The 14314-nt window shown below is 53.1% G+C and overlaps 1 protein-coding gene across 2 annotated transcripts in view; it reads right to left on the bottom strand.

Annotated features, from left to right (window-relative positions):
- SCAP (SREBF chaperone) overlaps positions 1 to 13364 on the bottom strand; it is a 58664-nt gene extending 45300 nt beyond the window's left edge. For both annotated transcript variants that reach the window (XM_061997458.1, XM_061997459.1), the window contains exon 1: positions 13170 to 13364. The gene's annotated coding sequence lies outside the window, so the exon portion shown is untranslated. The remainder of the gene's footprint in view (positions 1 to 13169) is intronic.
- Between the last annotated feature and the right edge of the window lie 950 nt (positions 13365 to 14314).

The raw sequence follows: 14314 nt of genomic DNA on the forward strand, positions 1-14314 counted from the left end.
AGGGGCAGAATCAGCCAGGCTACTCTAGGCTGTCAAACCAGGGAAGTGTTCATCTGGGCTTGGGTTAAGAATGTGATCCACGGAAGAGAGGGTCCATGGAGGATCCCTGTGCCACCTCCTTCCACTTCCACAGCCAACAGGGACACAAACACACACAGCTACAGGGCTCTGGTGTTCTGGCTGACAGGACACACAAAGCAAGAGCCACGGTGAGCACTGAGCCTGCTGCCTGACTCACAGCCTCTGCTCCACTGCAAACGTGCCCCTGACCTTCCTTCAGTCCTCACTACAGCCATCACTTCGTGACCATGCCAGGAGCTCAGCACCACAAACACCTCCTGAAAACAAGTGGAATCCACGGGTTTCCCTGCAGATGCTGGAAAGTCAGATGGAACAGCTCTCACGAGGAAAAACTCTGTTCCTGCCCTTTGCTGCACTGCAGAGGTGGCTCATGGTGCTGGAGATATCCTCTCAGTAAAATCCCTGGTGTCAGCTGCTGCAGGAGCTCTCACATCCCAGCATCAGGAGAAGGGAGAGAGGAACAGCCCTGGAGAACACAGTTCTCTCACTCTTCAGCAAGTGTGGACACTCCTCCAGTGAGGGCCAGAGACAAACACTTCAGAGGTGGGAAAGCAAGAAACATGCTCAAGACACTCAACCTCCCTCCACAGAAATGCTGCACAATCAGCTCTAACACCAAGCTCCCACTCTCCCCTCGCCTTCCCATGGGAAGAATAACGAGCTTTGTGCTGTGAGAGGAGACAGAGGTCACGTGGCAACAGAATATTTCCTATGGGAAAGTCATGACCAGCACACTAAGCTCCTGGAGGCTGCTCCCAGAATGGGTTAATCCCAGCGCTGCCTTGCAGACACAAGGCTCCAGAACAGCCTGGATGTTCTCAGTTCTGTGTTCACAGAAAAGCACTTTTCAAAGAGTAGAAACTCTTGATTAGACTTTACACTTGAGCTGCATCCCCCCTCCCACAACAGTGTGTAAAGTCTCAACTGAGCCTCTGAACCAGATTGCAACACGAGAGGTGCATCTAGCCCAAGACAAGCAGGCAGATGCATGCCCCGTGCAAGCCTCACCTTCCTCTTCCCCTGGTCAGAAACAGGCTAGTTTTGATGGGAGATGAACCTCTGAGTTTTCAACAGGACAATGAAACAATACAACATTGCACTGAGAGGATCAAACCTTCTCCTTTGTCCTTCTCTGAGGACACCTCAAAGCTGTTCACACTGGGGCTGTGTGGGAACTGCTTGCTCTGAACTTGCTTTGCAACTTACCCCTCTCAGTGAAGGAAAACAATAAACAAGCCACCAGAAGCACTGGGAGCATGCTTGCCAGGAGCTGCAGAGCTTTAAAGATCAAGGGGTTACACACAGAGTGGTATCAAATTCCACCACTCACTTCATTCTCACCTTTTTGCTCGTTTTTCCTCTCCCTACAATCACAGGATCACAAGGGCTGGGAGGGACCTGCAAAGCTCACCCAGTGCAGCGCCCTGCCAGAGCAGCAGAGCAGCAGCACCTAGAGCAGGGCACACAGGGACTGTGCAGCTGGGCTGGAATGGCTGCAGAGAAGGAGCCTCCACAGCCCATCTGGGCAGCCCCTGCCGGGGCTCCCTCACCTCAGCAGGGAAGAAGCTTTTCCTTGTGTTGCTTTGGAACCTCTCCTGTTCCAGCTTGTCCCCGTTGCCCCTTGTCCTGTCACTGGCCATCCCTGAGCACAGCCTGGCTCCAGCCTCCTCACACCCACCCTTGATGGGTTTGTAACATGACTGAGCTCAGCCCTCAGGCTCCTCTTCTCCAAGCTGCAGAGCCCCAGCTCCCTCAGCCTTTCAGCACAAGGCAGATGCTCCACTCCGTCATTCCCCAGCCTGTGCTGGCACATGGGGTTGTTTTATCCCAGACACAAGACTCTCCACTTGCCCTTGTTGAATTCCATCAGATTTCTCTCTGCCCAGCCCTCCAGCCTGTCCAGCTCTGGCTGAATGGCAGCACAGCCTCTGGGGTGGCAGCCACTGCCCCCAGTTCAGGATCAGCAGCAAACTTGCTGCCAGTGCCTCTGTTCCCTCAGCAAGGTCACTAATGAACAGGCTGAACGGTGCTGGGCCCAGCACAGACCCCTGAGGGACCCCACAATACTGATTCATGTTTTGAGAGTTTAAAAATCCAGAAGTTCTGTGAAGTAGAGCCCATTTTACAAGGGGTATTTAACTCACCTCAGAGCTTGAAATCCCTGAGCAGCAACAACAGGGCAACTGACACAAATATTCCAAAAGAAAGCACCTGCAGAACCTCAGCATCTCAGACAGCACCTTACGTGCTACCAAAGCAGGCACTGCCACTTAAAACCAGTTCCCAGACCTATTTCCAACATGTCTTTTGGACTTTTGTGCCTCAAGAGAAGAACCTCAGCTAAACTCCTTCAGAACAGTAGTTCACTGAATGCAGCTTCTATCAAATGCCCATTCTTGCTTCCTAAAATAACCATCAACAGCATCAGAAAACAACTTGTCGGTGTGGATGAACACAATGTTCCACTGTAAGAACCATAAAGACCTGGAGTGTGGGATATGTAACAAAAACAGAAAGCCTCCAAACTTAAAAAGCCCCACCACTGCTCTTTGTGTGCAGCCAAAGGAAGCTCCTGCCTCAGCCCGTGTGCTAACGGCTCACCACACACCAGAAACGTTTCCCAATCTCTTCTTCCTGGCCACCGAGTTTGTGCCCAACATAGCTCTCCTCAGCCACCACCTGAGCTCCACCATCAATCCACCACACAGAAAGGAACCAACCAGATGCCACAGCTTCCCCTTAACACACAGTTATTAGAAACCTCAGGCAGGGCAAACAATGGAGACAGGTGACCCAAAACCCAGCAGGGACGGGGTTTAACCTCGAGAGATGCAGGATATACAGAGAGGGAACCCCCAAGCTCCTTGGCAATGCTCACACTAAGCTGCTGAGGGGGTTTGCACAAAAGACTCATCCTCTCCAGACTCATTTCTGCCTAGTCTGTAAAAGGAAAGCAAATTCTACTGATCACTGTCCCGCTTCATCTCAAAAAAAGACAGGCAGGAGGGTTATAAGAGGCCCAGAGAAGTTCAACAGGGATGATCCAAGAGTCTTCCATAACACAGAGAAGTCTAGGAAGACTTTTCCATTTGGAAAAATGTTATGAACAAAGGGCTTCTCAAACTGCTCCTCTCAACTGCACCCCTCAAACTGTACCCCTCAAACTGCTCCTAACTGCTCCTCTCTAACTGCACCCCTCAAATTGCACCCCTCAAATTGCTCCTCTCAAACTGTACCCCTCAAACTGCTCCTAACTGCTCCTCTCTAACTGCACCCCTCAAAGTGCTCCTCTCAACCTGTACCCCTCAAACTGCTCCTAACTGCTCCTAACTGCACTCCTCAAATTGCACCCCTCAAACTGCACCCCTCAAACTGCTCCTCTCAAACTGCTCCTCTCAAATTGCACCCCTCAAACTGCACCCCTCAAACTGCACCCCTCAAAGTGCTCCTCTCAACCTGTACCCCTCAAACTGCTCCTAACTGCTCCTAACTGCACCCCTCAAACTGCACCCCTCAAACTGCACCCCTCAAACTGCTCCTCTCTAACTGCACCCCTCAAACTGCTCCTCTCAGCTGCATCCCTCAAACTGCACCCCTCAAACTGCACCCCTCAAACTGTACCCCTCAAACTGTACCCCTCAAAGTGCTCCTCTCAACCTGTACCCCTCAAACTGCTCCTCTCTAACTGCTCCTCTCAACCTGTACCCCTCAAAGTGCTCCTCTCAAGCTGCACCAGCCTGAGGAGTCTGAATGGGGAGCCTGCCTCCTGCCTCTTCCACAACAGGAGCCATTCAGCATCAGACACAAGTACAAAGTGGCAGCTCAGAACAAACACACAGTTAAGCCCTGGACACCGTGTGGCATGGGTGAGGCAGCAAGCAGACACCACTCAGTGCAAAGCCAAGGTATTCCTCTGGCTCCACAAGCCCCTCTGCCACAAGCCACTTCTCCCCAGCCCCATGCTGGCTGCCAGCACCCAACAGATTTGTCTTGTTTGCACACTCCTCCCCTACACCAAATCCTGTCCCTGCTCAGAACCAGCCACTAACCCAGGCAGAGCGTGCTTGGCCCAGCAGCCATCCTTATGCAATGCACTGCTTTTGGAATACGCTTCTTTGTGTTGATGAGGCAGCTGCCAGGGAATCACTTTCTCCTGCAAACACCCCAAGGCTGATACAACACCCACATGCAGTTACACATCAGGGCTTTACCATCCGACTCACCTCTCACTTCACCAAGAGCACGCTGGCCTGGGGCTGTATGCCCCAACTCAGTGGTCAGGCACAAACACCCAGGGACTGGATCAACTTCTCACTCTGTGGCTGAAACCAATTGGTCCAGGAACCAATTCCAGGATGCAAAGAGCGACCAACAGGGAGCTCCTCTGATCTTTGTTTGGAAGGATCACGTCTACACGCAGACACCGATTTGGCACCTTAAACCCCACATTTCTGAAGTATGGAGGAAATTCATTCCCATACAGCAATAACACAGACTCCAAGTGCTAATTAGGTGCTATTTACCTGCTTGCCAGTCCTAACCACGCTCCAGCACTGCCGTCTGAAGTCGCTGAGCCCATGTTTGTACTTCCTCCTGAACACAACGTCATCCAGCCGGCTCTTTCGCTAACAGCCGCGGTGCAGGGCTGCAGCTCTCGGTGCAAGGCTCAGGAGAGGAGCACACCAACAGCTCGAGGAGGAAATGGCAGTTTCTAAAGGTCTCTGCAGGACCAAGCTTCACAGCCTCTGTTTGTGATATGAAATGGGCCGAATGTGTTTGGTGTCGCTCCTGAAGCGGGACCTTGGTCAGATTCACCCTCAGCGCCACTCCTGGAACGTTCCCAAGCACTGCACCTATCACAGACTAACAACAAAGAGCCAAACCTCCCCAAAGCAGCCCTCAAACCCCACCAAAGCATGCCAACTGCAAGAAGAAATCGAGGTAAACCACTTGGAGAGCTCTGAGGGAAGCACACACGGCCAGCCACGTGCTTCTGCACTGAAAGCCACAGTCCTCCTGCTCCCATCTGGGTGCCTGATTCCACCTGCAGCAGCAGGCAGTAAGTGCAAGGGGAGCTGCCCCTCGCCTGCTGCCTTCACCCTGCCCCAGCACTGGAGAAGAGGAGGCTGAGGGGAGACAGGAGCACTCTGCAACTCCCTCACAGGAGGCTGAAGTGAGGTGAGGGTTGGTCTCTGCTCCCACATAACAAGTGACAGGACAAGAGGAAACAGCCTCAGGGCACATTGAGGCTGGAGCTGGGGAACAATTCCTTCCCCCAAGGGCTGTCCAGCCCTGTCCCAGCTGCCCAGGGCCGTGGGGGAGTGCCCATCCCTGGAGGGATCCCAAAGCCTGGGGCTGTGGCAGTGCTGGGGGAACAGTTGGGCTCCAGCAGCTCAAGGGCTTCTCTGTAATTCTGTGTATTGAAGCTGTAAATGACAGGATGCAGAGAAGGAGCACAAACAAGCTCTCTGGCAGGATTAAAAAGTCCAGAAAGGGATTTGATGACTGGGAAAACAGGTTACAGGTCAAGAAGGACAGTGCTAAGATGTTGTTACTCAAATCCCAATAACCAGCTGCAGGCATTGCAGCAGATCAGGCATCAGTGCAGAACTAAAGGAAGCTCTTCACCTGCCATGATGACTGTGTTCTCCTCTGGGCAGGTGAGAAGGGCAGGCAAAAGATCTCTTTGGGTCTATAAAGCAGAAAACAAGCTACAGGTGATGATGTGACCCTTCTGTTTCACCCAGTGCTGGCAAAGCTTCACTGGGACACCCCGTGACCTTGTTTTGGGATGATACTGAAAAATGGCATTGAACCAAGTGGGGAGGCTCTGAAGCTGAGCCTGGGAGCTGTGTGCCCTCAGAAGGCTGAGGGGAGACCTGAGGGATTTACTCTTCAGGGTACTGCTGCTGAGGCTGTCCTGGTCTCCATGCCTACTGAGAACAGCAGAGCAGGGACAGGTTTAAACCTTCTCACTAGACAATACGTTACTTGAGTGGCTGTAGAGTCTCCAACTCAACCATAAAATCATACAACCATAGACTTCTTTTGGTTGGAAAAGATGTTTAAGATCAAATCCCAGCCCTGCCCTCACCCTGCCACAGCCAGCACTGACCCACAGCACCTCAGCCCCACGGCTTTGGGATCCCTCCAGGGCTGGGCACTGCCCCAGCTCCCTGGGCAGCCTGGCACAGGGGCTGACACCCCTCTCAGGGAAACAGTTCTGCCTCAGCTCCAACCTCAACCTCCCCTGGGGCAACTTGAGGCTCTTTGCTCTCATCCTGTCACTTGGGAGCACAGACAGACCCCCAGTCCCAGCCTCCTGTGAGGGAGCTGCAGAGAGTGCTGCTGTGTCCTCTCAGGCTCCTCTTCTCCAGGCTCAACACCCCCATTCCCTCAGCCCCTCCCCATCCCCTTGTGCTCCAGCCCCTTCCCCAGCTCTGTGCCCGGCTCTGGCCACGCTGCAGCCCCTCAGTGTCCCTGTGGCAGTGAGTGAGGGGCCCAGCACTGACACAGCCCTGGAGCTGCAGCCTCAGGGGATGGGCACAGCCCTGGGTCTGCTGCCACCCCGCTGCTGAGCCCAGCCAGGCTGCCACTGGCTTCTTGCCCCCTGGGCACGCTGCTGGCTCATCTTCAGCCTCTGGCACCAACCCCCCCAGGCAGTTTGCAGCCCCCGTGCCCCAGCCTGTGGCACTGCCTGGGCCCTACACAGTCTATCCTATCACTGAAGCTGTAAGAACCCACAGGCTCTCTCCCTCTCTGCACAGCCTCGCAGGTTATGAGCTCTTTCCTGCTCTGTTCATGTAACCATGTTTCTGTCCATCAGACACTAGCATTTTCTGAGACTTATTTTTTTCAATCTCACCTAGTTGAGAATCTTCTGACCACCAAAACCAAAACCCTTCTGAGTTCAAGACCCAGGGAAAGGTTTACTTCTGCAGCCAGCAGCAGACCTAACAACTCATGGCTGAGAGAAGTGAAGTGGCTTTGCCAGGGATGGCCCTGTGGCAGACCAGCACTGGCTGTTACATGCTCCCACGGTCTTTCATCTGCTTCCAGACCACCTGACTTTTAGCTGCAGGAGTTTAAGATGACACCTACTCCCCCTGCTCTCCTTCCCCTACACAGACTGCTCACCCTGCTCTAGTCTTCCAAAGCATCACCTATTTTCCATCTCAAGACGCCCACTCAAGCTTTTGTGATATTTTCTTTAGTCTGTACTTTAACACAGACAAAAATAACTCAAATGACTGAGTGCAAAGCTGCTCTCTGTCTTGTCTAGTCACTGCCATGAGCTGCTTGCCTGATGACTTTGCTCTTAAGAGTCAAACTGATACTGAACCCTTCAGTTTCACAGCACTGGACCTGTAAGGTTTCCTCTCTGTTCCTTCCTCCACCAGCTTCTTGCCATTAAGACATTCAGAGAATAATGTCTGTGTCCCTTGACAGTCAGGTTTGACTCCTTCCTTAATCTTCCTTGGTGGTCAGAGGAAGAACAGAACCCTTGCTGGTGTGCATAACCCACACCCCACAGGAGGGATGAAGGCCACGTGTGTAACTTGTGTTTTACTTCTCCCCAGCTCCAGCCCTGCTTTATTGAGACAAAGTTCACCTGAGGGAGAGTTACCTAAAGCAGATTTGCACTGTCATAACATACCCACCAGACCCTCACTTTGTGTTTTCCGCCCTGCCCCTGGACAGTTCTGCAGCTGCAGTCACCCATTTACCTCATGAGATGGTTATCAAAACGAGCAGAGTTCCTTCCTGTTTACCCACAGCCTGCTCTCCCTCCCCTGCAAAGGACACGTTTCCTGTTTAAATCTCTCCTTCAGGACGGGGGTCAAACCCCACCTGGCTGAGGCCCTTCTGCTGTGACTGTATGGCTGTGGGGCTTGTTTCTCCAAGAGATGGTCTCGTCTGTAGACCTGAACAGCACCTTCTCCTGCCACTGCTTTTCAGGAGACTATGCCACAAGAAATGTTTGACACCCACCCTTCATCCAAGAGTTTTACAAGTTACACTGGACCATCATTGTCTTGTCCCCAGCACAGGCAGACACACTACTCAGAAGGAAAGTGAGTTTATTTAGCAGCCCACTACACTACTGCTGACGTTCAGGTCATTGCTACGGCCGTAGGTGCTACAGATGCTGCAGGCTTCTGAAAGGTAAATGACATCTTCCCAGGTAAATCACACCTACATCAACACTCCCAGCAGACTTCTGCATTTTCCAGGTACTGCTCCACTTCCTCGTCCAGAGCTGCCGGCCTTCCCCCACGCAGAAACCCGCCCTGGCTCTGACTGTTACCCAGGAAGGGCTGAAGAGCTCTTCAGGTACCTTCTGCACCTTCTTTCTCCTGAGATTTGCACTGCCAGCACAGAGGTTTCCAGCCTCTCCTGCAGCAGCACCACCTCCATCACTGTTCCTGCAATCCTCTGTACTTCACTCAGCAGCTAGCTCGGTGATCTCTGTTGATGCAAGAGCAGCATTTCCCTGGGTTACCAAAGATTACAGCTTCTGTTGGGTCATTCCCCCCAGGAGAAAACTCCCCAGAAAAACCCTTAGAAAAGAGCTTCTGAGTAAGCCCTTCTGTCACATTAAAACACCCTCCCTAACAAAGACCAAATACCACTGGGAGCAGTTCCCTGAGGAACTGCAATCAGAATTGGATCAGACTTCAGTTTCTGTACCAAGCACCACCACCTTCCTGACAGTATGTTGTGAAAACATACAAGACAATAGCCTTTGCCACTGGAGGAGGAGGTCTTGGGTTCTGTAGCACGGGCTGGGTACTTCTGACATAGAATGACAGAATGGTAGGGGTTGGAAGGGACCTTTAGAGACCATCCAGTGCTGCTACAGCAGCTTCCCCTGGCTCAGGGAGCACAGGAACGTGTCCAGGCGCGTCTGGAAGCCTCCCAAGAAGGAGCCTCCACACCCTCCCTGGGCAGCCTGGGCCAGACTCCCTCACCTCACAATAAAATAGTTTTTCCTTATGTTTAAATTGAACTTTTTGTGTTCCAGCTTCTGGGTTTGGCAGAAAAACACAAGTCTACCTTCAGCTCTCTGGGGAAAGGCGCTTCCTGTTCCACAGACTCTCTACAGCTCCTGAGGGGTGGAGCTTCAGTGGTATTTTCACTCTGACCTCTTGAACCATGGAAGTTTTGGCTGTGTCCATCAGCTAATTAACAGGATCCTCTCCTGAGCAGGATGTTGACAGTGGCAGAGATAAGGGAAACAACAAACACAAACAGAAGTGAAACCGAGCACCTAGTCCTGAAACAGCAAACACTGAGATGTCAATTTCAGCAGCACCTCCCTGCATTGTTCCCCAACAACCCCAGCAAACCCAAACCAAACACCAAGCCTTTAATCCCAACAGTTTTCCTTACAAAACAAATCCTGCACTTGCAGACTTCTCAGGCTTGAAGAGCATCTATTCACTTGCATGGCAGTGACTTTACAGAAGTAACACTGGACAGGCCTGGATAAGCAAACATCCACTACTCCCAACTTCTTCTGTCATCTCTAGTAACCTGCAGAACTAAATATTTTGCTTTCTAATACTCACCAGCTAGGAACCCAGGCTCAGCAAATCAACCAAGCTCTTTCTTCCCAACAAGAAACAATCCCAAACCTACTCTGTTGGACACCGAGCCTGAAAGGCTGACTCGGACATTGTCTGCTGAAAACAAACCAGCTATTATTCCCCTGGCATCTTTATCACAATGGTCCACACAAGATTCATTCTGGTTTTTACCCAAGAAATGCAACTCTCCTTCTCTCCACTGCTCTCTTGCTGCAGCTAAAACTCACTCTTGTACTGCCTTAGAGTGTTATTTTCTTCCAAGGGGAGCCGTTACACAGAAGGAACCGCAGCGCTTCTCAAGCACTGCGACTGTGTCTTCACCTGAGGGCATAAATTAGAAGATTCACTTGAAGACTCAATCCCAGCATGGTGGGGGCTGGAAGGACCCTGCAGAGCTCATCAGCCCCTGCTACAGCAGGTTCCCCTGGCTCAGGGGACACAGGAACGTGTCCAGGTGGGGTTGGAAACCTCCCGAGGAGCCTCCACACCCTCCCTGGGCAGCCTGGGCCAGGGCTCCCTCACCTCAGCACCAAAGGACTTGCTCCTCCTGTGCCAGGGGCACTGCCTGTGTGCCAGCCTGTGCCCATTACCCCTTGTCCTGGCACTGGCCACCACACAACAAACACTGGTCCCAGCCTCACCACCCACCCTTTAGGGATTGATCAGCATTGCTGAGGTCCCCCTGAGCTCAGGCTTCTCTTCTCCAGGCTGAACAGCCCCAGGGCCCACAGTCTTTCCTCCTCACACACATATTCCATCCCCTCAGCACCTTGGGAGCCCTTCACTGGATCTCTCCAGCAGTTCTCCTTAAGGAAACCACCTTTAAATCCTCGGTCCTCCACCTTCATTTTGATATTTTGCTTGTGAGAAGTCATAGCTTACAGACATTGAAACAGAAGGCTGCCCAAGCACAGAACTCCACAGAACTTTCCTTAAGAACTTTCTCACCCTTTAACAGACCATACAAGTTTTGAAGGAGCTGTAACACAAGATATTACAGCTGAGGAGTGCTTCTAAAGCTGAGGCTACATCCACCTCCAGTCTCGTTCTATACTCGAGACTGAGTTCCTGGGGCCCTGAGCCCTCGGTTCCTCCTCTCGTACAGCCCCTGGCACAGAGAAGCGTGCTGCCCCTCACCAGAGCTCCAGGCTGCCAGGGCACACTGCAGAGAGCCTGCTGACAAACAGGCAAAAGCTGCCTGCAGCTCCTGGGGAAGCCAGGCCAGGAAGGGCTGGCAGCAGTGAGGACAGAAAGGAGGATTCCCAGGGCACAAGATCTGCTGAAATTGCAATGCTGCTGCTGCTCCCCTTCCACTCATTACCCAGCGTGTGCTGCTGCAGGCAGGTGAAACTAATGGTGTTCATCAAGCTGTACCTGCTCTATTTTTTAAAGCCTTTGCTCATCAATAAAAAAAGACTTCTCAGTGCATAACTGCACTAACTGTGACAGCAGGCAGGCCTAGCAACCCACTGACAGAAGCTCCACAGCTGTCTTCAGACAGAGCTCGACAGAGTCACTCACCACTAAGATTTGGACACTTGAAAAATCACTTTCGTGCTCCCGAGACAAAACCTGACTCCTCTTTACCCTTCTGTGGTATTACATGTGAATTGTGCCTGGAAAATAAACTGCTGCCACCAAGTTTTGTAACTGAATACACGGAGCAGAATTGGCTTGGTGGAAGGATTTGGGGGCTAACAGCACAGCTCCTGACGTGTCACACCTTCAGCAACAACCACAGGGAGCTTTCCTTCCTTCCAAGCTCAAGCCAGCTAATCTCCTTTCTCCATTACACAACAGCTCGTGTAATCCTAAATTTATCACACCAGCGCACTGTCCCAGCAGGGTGAGGTTTCACAAAGGGTGAGATCATGCCCCCTCTGTGCCCCTTGTATCAAAGGAAACCTCAATCTGTCTTTCAACAGTCCTGAGCAATAAGCAGACACTGCACATGACAGGGGTGATCCTTTCCTCGGTATTCTCCCAAGCACAGAACCACAACCACCTCAGCATTCACACAGCTCCTCGTCCACTCTGTTAGAAGACAACCTCCATGCCCAGTTAGTCTCGTATAAGGAAGCTGATTCCTAAACAGCAGCCAGACTTCAAAGACTAGGGCGGTTTGCCAGAGTGAGAGACACTCGCAGCACCGTGCCCTCATCACACAGCAAAGTCCACATGAGATCAAAGCAGTGGGAAAGGGCCAGTCCTGGAGCGGTCAGTAACGACCTGTCAACATGCAAAGCAAATCCAGCGGAGCGTTTGGCTCCATGTCCCAGTCATCCCCTTTACATACACAGCCACCTTCCTTCTCTCCTATAAAGCATGTTCTCCTGATTCTGCAGCAGAGGTGATCAAATCCTGCCTCTGCCTCACTCTCTTCAGTAGTTTAGCCCTGTCCTACCACACCTGACTCACCAAAACTCTGTGTGTCCCTCTTTCAGAGACACTTGCTCACGCCTTCCCTCCCTGTCCCTCTCCTCCGCCACAGCGATACCTCAGGCTGACGACTCGCTTTCCTGAGCCCTGAACACCAATCCTTCCACAGAGCAGTGGCTACCTCAGGCCTTCAGCACAAGCACCCAACCTTCCCACACACACTGCTTGTTTCTTTCCCCTCAGCTGCCAAGCGGCCACGGAATGGTAGAGGGGTTGGAAGGGACCTTTGGACATGAGCTCATCCAACCTCCCTGCCAAAGCAGCATCCCCTGGCTCAGGGGGCACAGGAACGTGTCCAAGTGGGGTTGGAAACCTCCTGAGAAGGAGCCTCCACACCCTCCCTGGGCAGCCTGGGCTCCCTCCCCTCAGCACCAAAGGACTTTCTCCTTAAGTGGAACTTTCTGTGTTGCAGCTCGCCGTGCCACTGGACACTACAGAGGAAACTGCTGCCCCATCCTCTTGGCACCCACCATTGAAATACCGGTGTGAACAACACCTCACCCTCTACACCCCTCAGGAGAGCACAGCACCTTGCTCTCCACCAACAAAACCCACCCTTGCCATTTCCCCAACACCTCCTAAACCCCCCCCCCCCCCCCAACCAAACCCCAACCAGCACATTCACACAGCCAAACCCCGGCCACGGACAACCTCAATTGGCGTTAGATAACGAAGGAAGGACCTTTGGCACACCCCAAATCCTTACCCACATCCCACCGAGAGCACGGGAGGACCCTTAACCCTCATCCTGAGGCCTTATCCCTTCAAGCCTTCCCGATGAGGGACACAGAGGCCTAGAGGCCGCGTTTTTTCCCTTCAAGAACGGTGGGGAAAGAGGGGGGTGGATATTAAAGGGGGTGGGGGGGGTAAAGAAGCGGGGGGTGATATTAAGCGGGGTGGGGGTGAGATGGGGCGCGCGCCCTCCCCTCACACACACGCACGCGCGCGGCCGCGCGCGTGCGTGTGTGTGAGGGGAAGGCGCGCGCCCCCGAGGGAGGGTTTTTGGGGAGGAAAGAGGGGAAACAAGCTCTTCCGATCGCTCTTATCTCCGTCTCTCACCTCACCACGCGGCTCCTCCTCACCTCCGACACGTCCCGGCAGCCGTTTTGTTGCTGTTTTGAGTCTTTTTGGGTTTGTGTGTGTGTGTGGGGGGGGGGGGGTTTATTTCTTTTTCCCCCCCTCTCTCCCCGCTCTAAAAACCTTTGTTTTTCGCTCAGTCCGTTTTCCCGGCCTGGTTCATTTACCCACCCCCTCCCCGCCCTCCCTCCCCCCGTTGCTGTTGCCGCTGCTGCTGCCGCCGACGACAACGGTCCCTACGCGCGCGCGCAAGGCGCCCCCCTCCGCAGGCCACGCCCCCGCCGCAGGCACCACGCCCATTGGTCCGTAGATACACAAGCCACGCCCACATCCCCCATAACCACGCCTACCTCATTGTATACGCTCATAAGCCACGCCCCCTCTCTGGTTGATTGACAAGTCTCTGCGTTGTGACACGCCCCCCTCTGACGTCACCCCGGCGCGCCAGCGCTCACGTGGGAGGGCGGAAGGGGGAGCACGTGGAGCGGGGACGGGGTGGCGAGGGGAAGGGGCAATGGAGGGGTGGGGGTGGGGTTAAAGAGAGGGGACGGTTGGGCACAAGGAGGGAGAGAGGGCACCCAGGGGAGTGTAAGTGGATAGGAGATTGATTAAACTAGTATGCACTGGGTCCTGATGCAGGGGGGCTTTGTGGTCAGAACTAGTATGAGGCTGCACCGATCAGGACGTTGCTGTGCCCCCCAAGCCAAGGGAAGCTTGGACTGGCACTGCATGAGCTCTGCGGGGCCCTTCCAGCCCCCAGCATGCTGGGATTGTGTGCCAGACACATTCTCCTCACAAAGGATGTCCTGGGTTAATACATTTGTCTGCCTGAGGGGGACAGGCTGTTATTGCTGTGGGCCCACTCACTGTATCTGCATCCCGTGGGGATGGCTCTGCTCTGGCTATCAGCAGTAGCTTGATGGAGTGGGCCTGGATGCTTTATTTGCATGATTTGTACTGGTGAGGATGGAACCTGCCTCCTTGGCACGGACAGAGGCTGGATAATCATTTATTCAATCTCCATACAAGGCCAAGGGCTCACTGAACACAATAACAAACTGTGCTAGATAAGGTATTGTACAAATACAGTGTGGAATGTGCTGTGGGTGTGCTGGCTCTGTGGAGCT

Source organism: Colius striatus, chromosome 5 (assembly GCF_028858725.1).
Source record: "Colius striatus isolate bColStr4 chromosome 5, bColStr4.1.hap1, whole genome shotgun sequence".
NCBI lineage: Eukaryota > Metazoa > Chordata > Aves > Coliiformes > Coliidae > Colius > Colius striatus.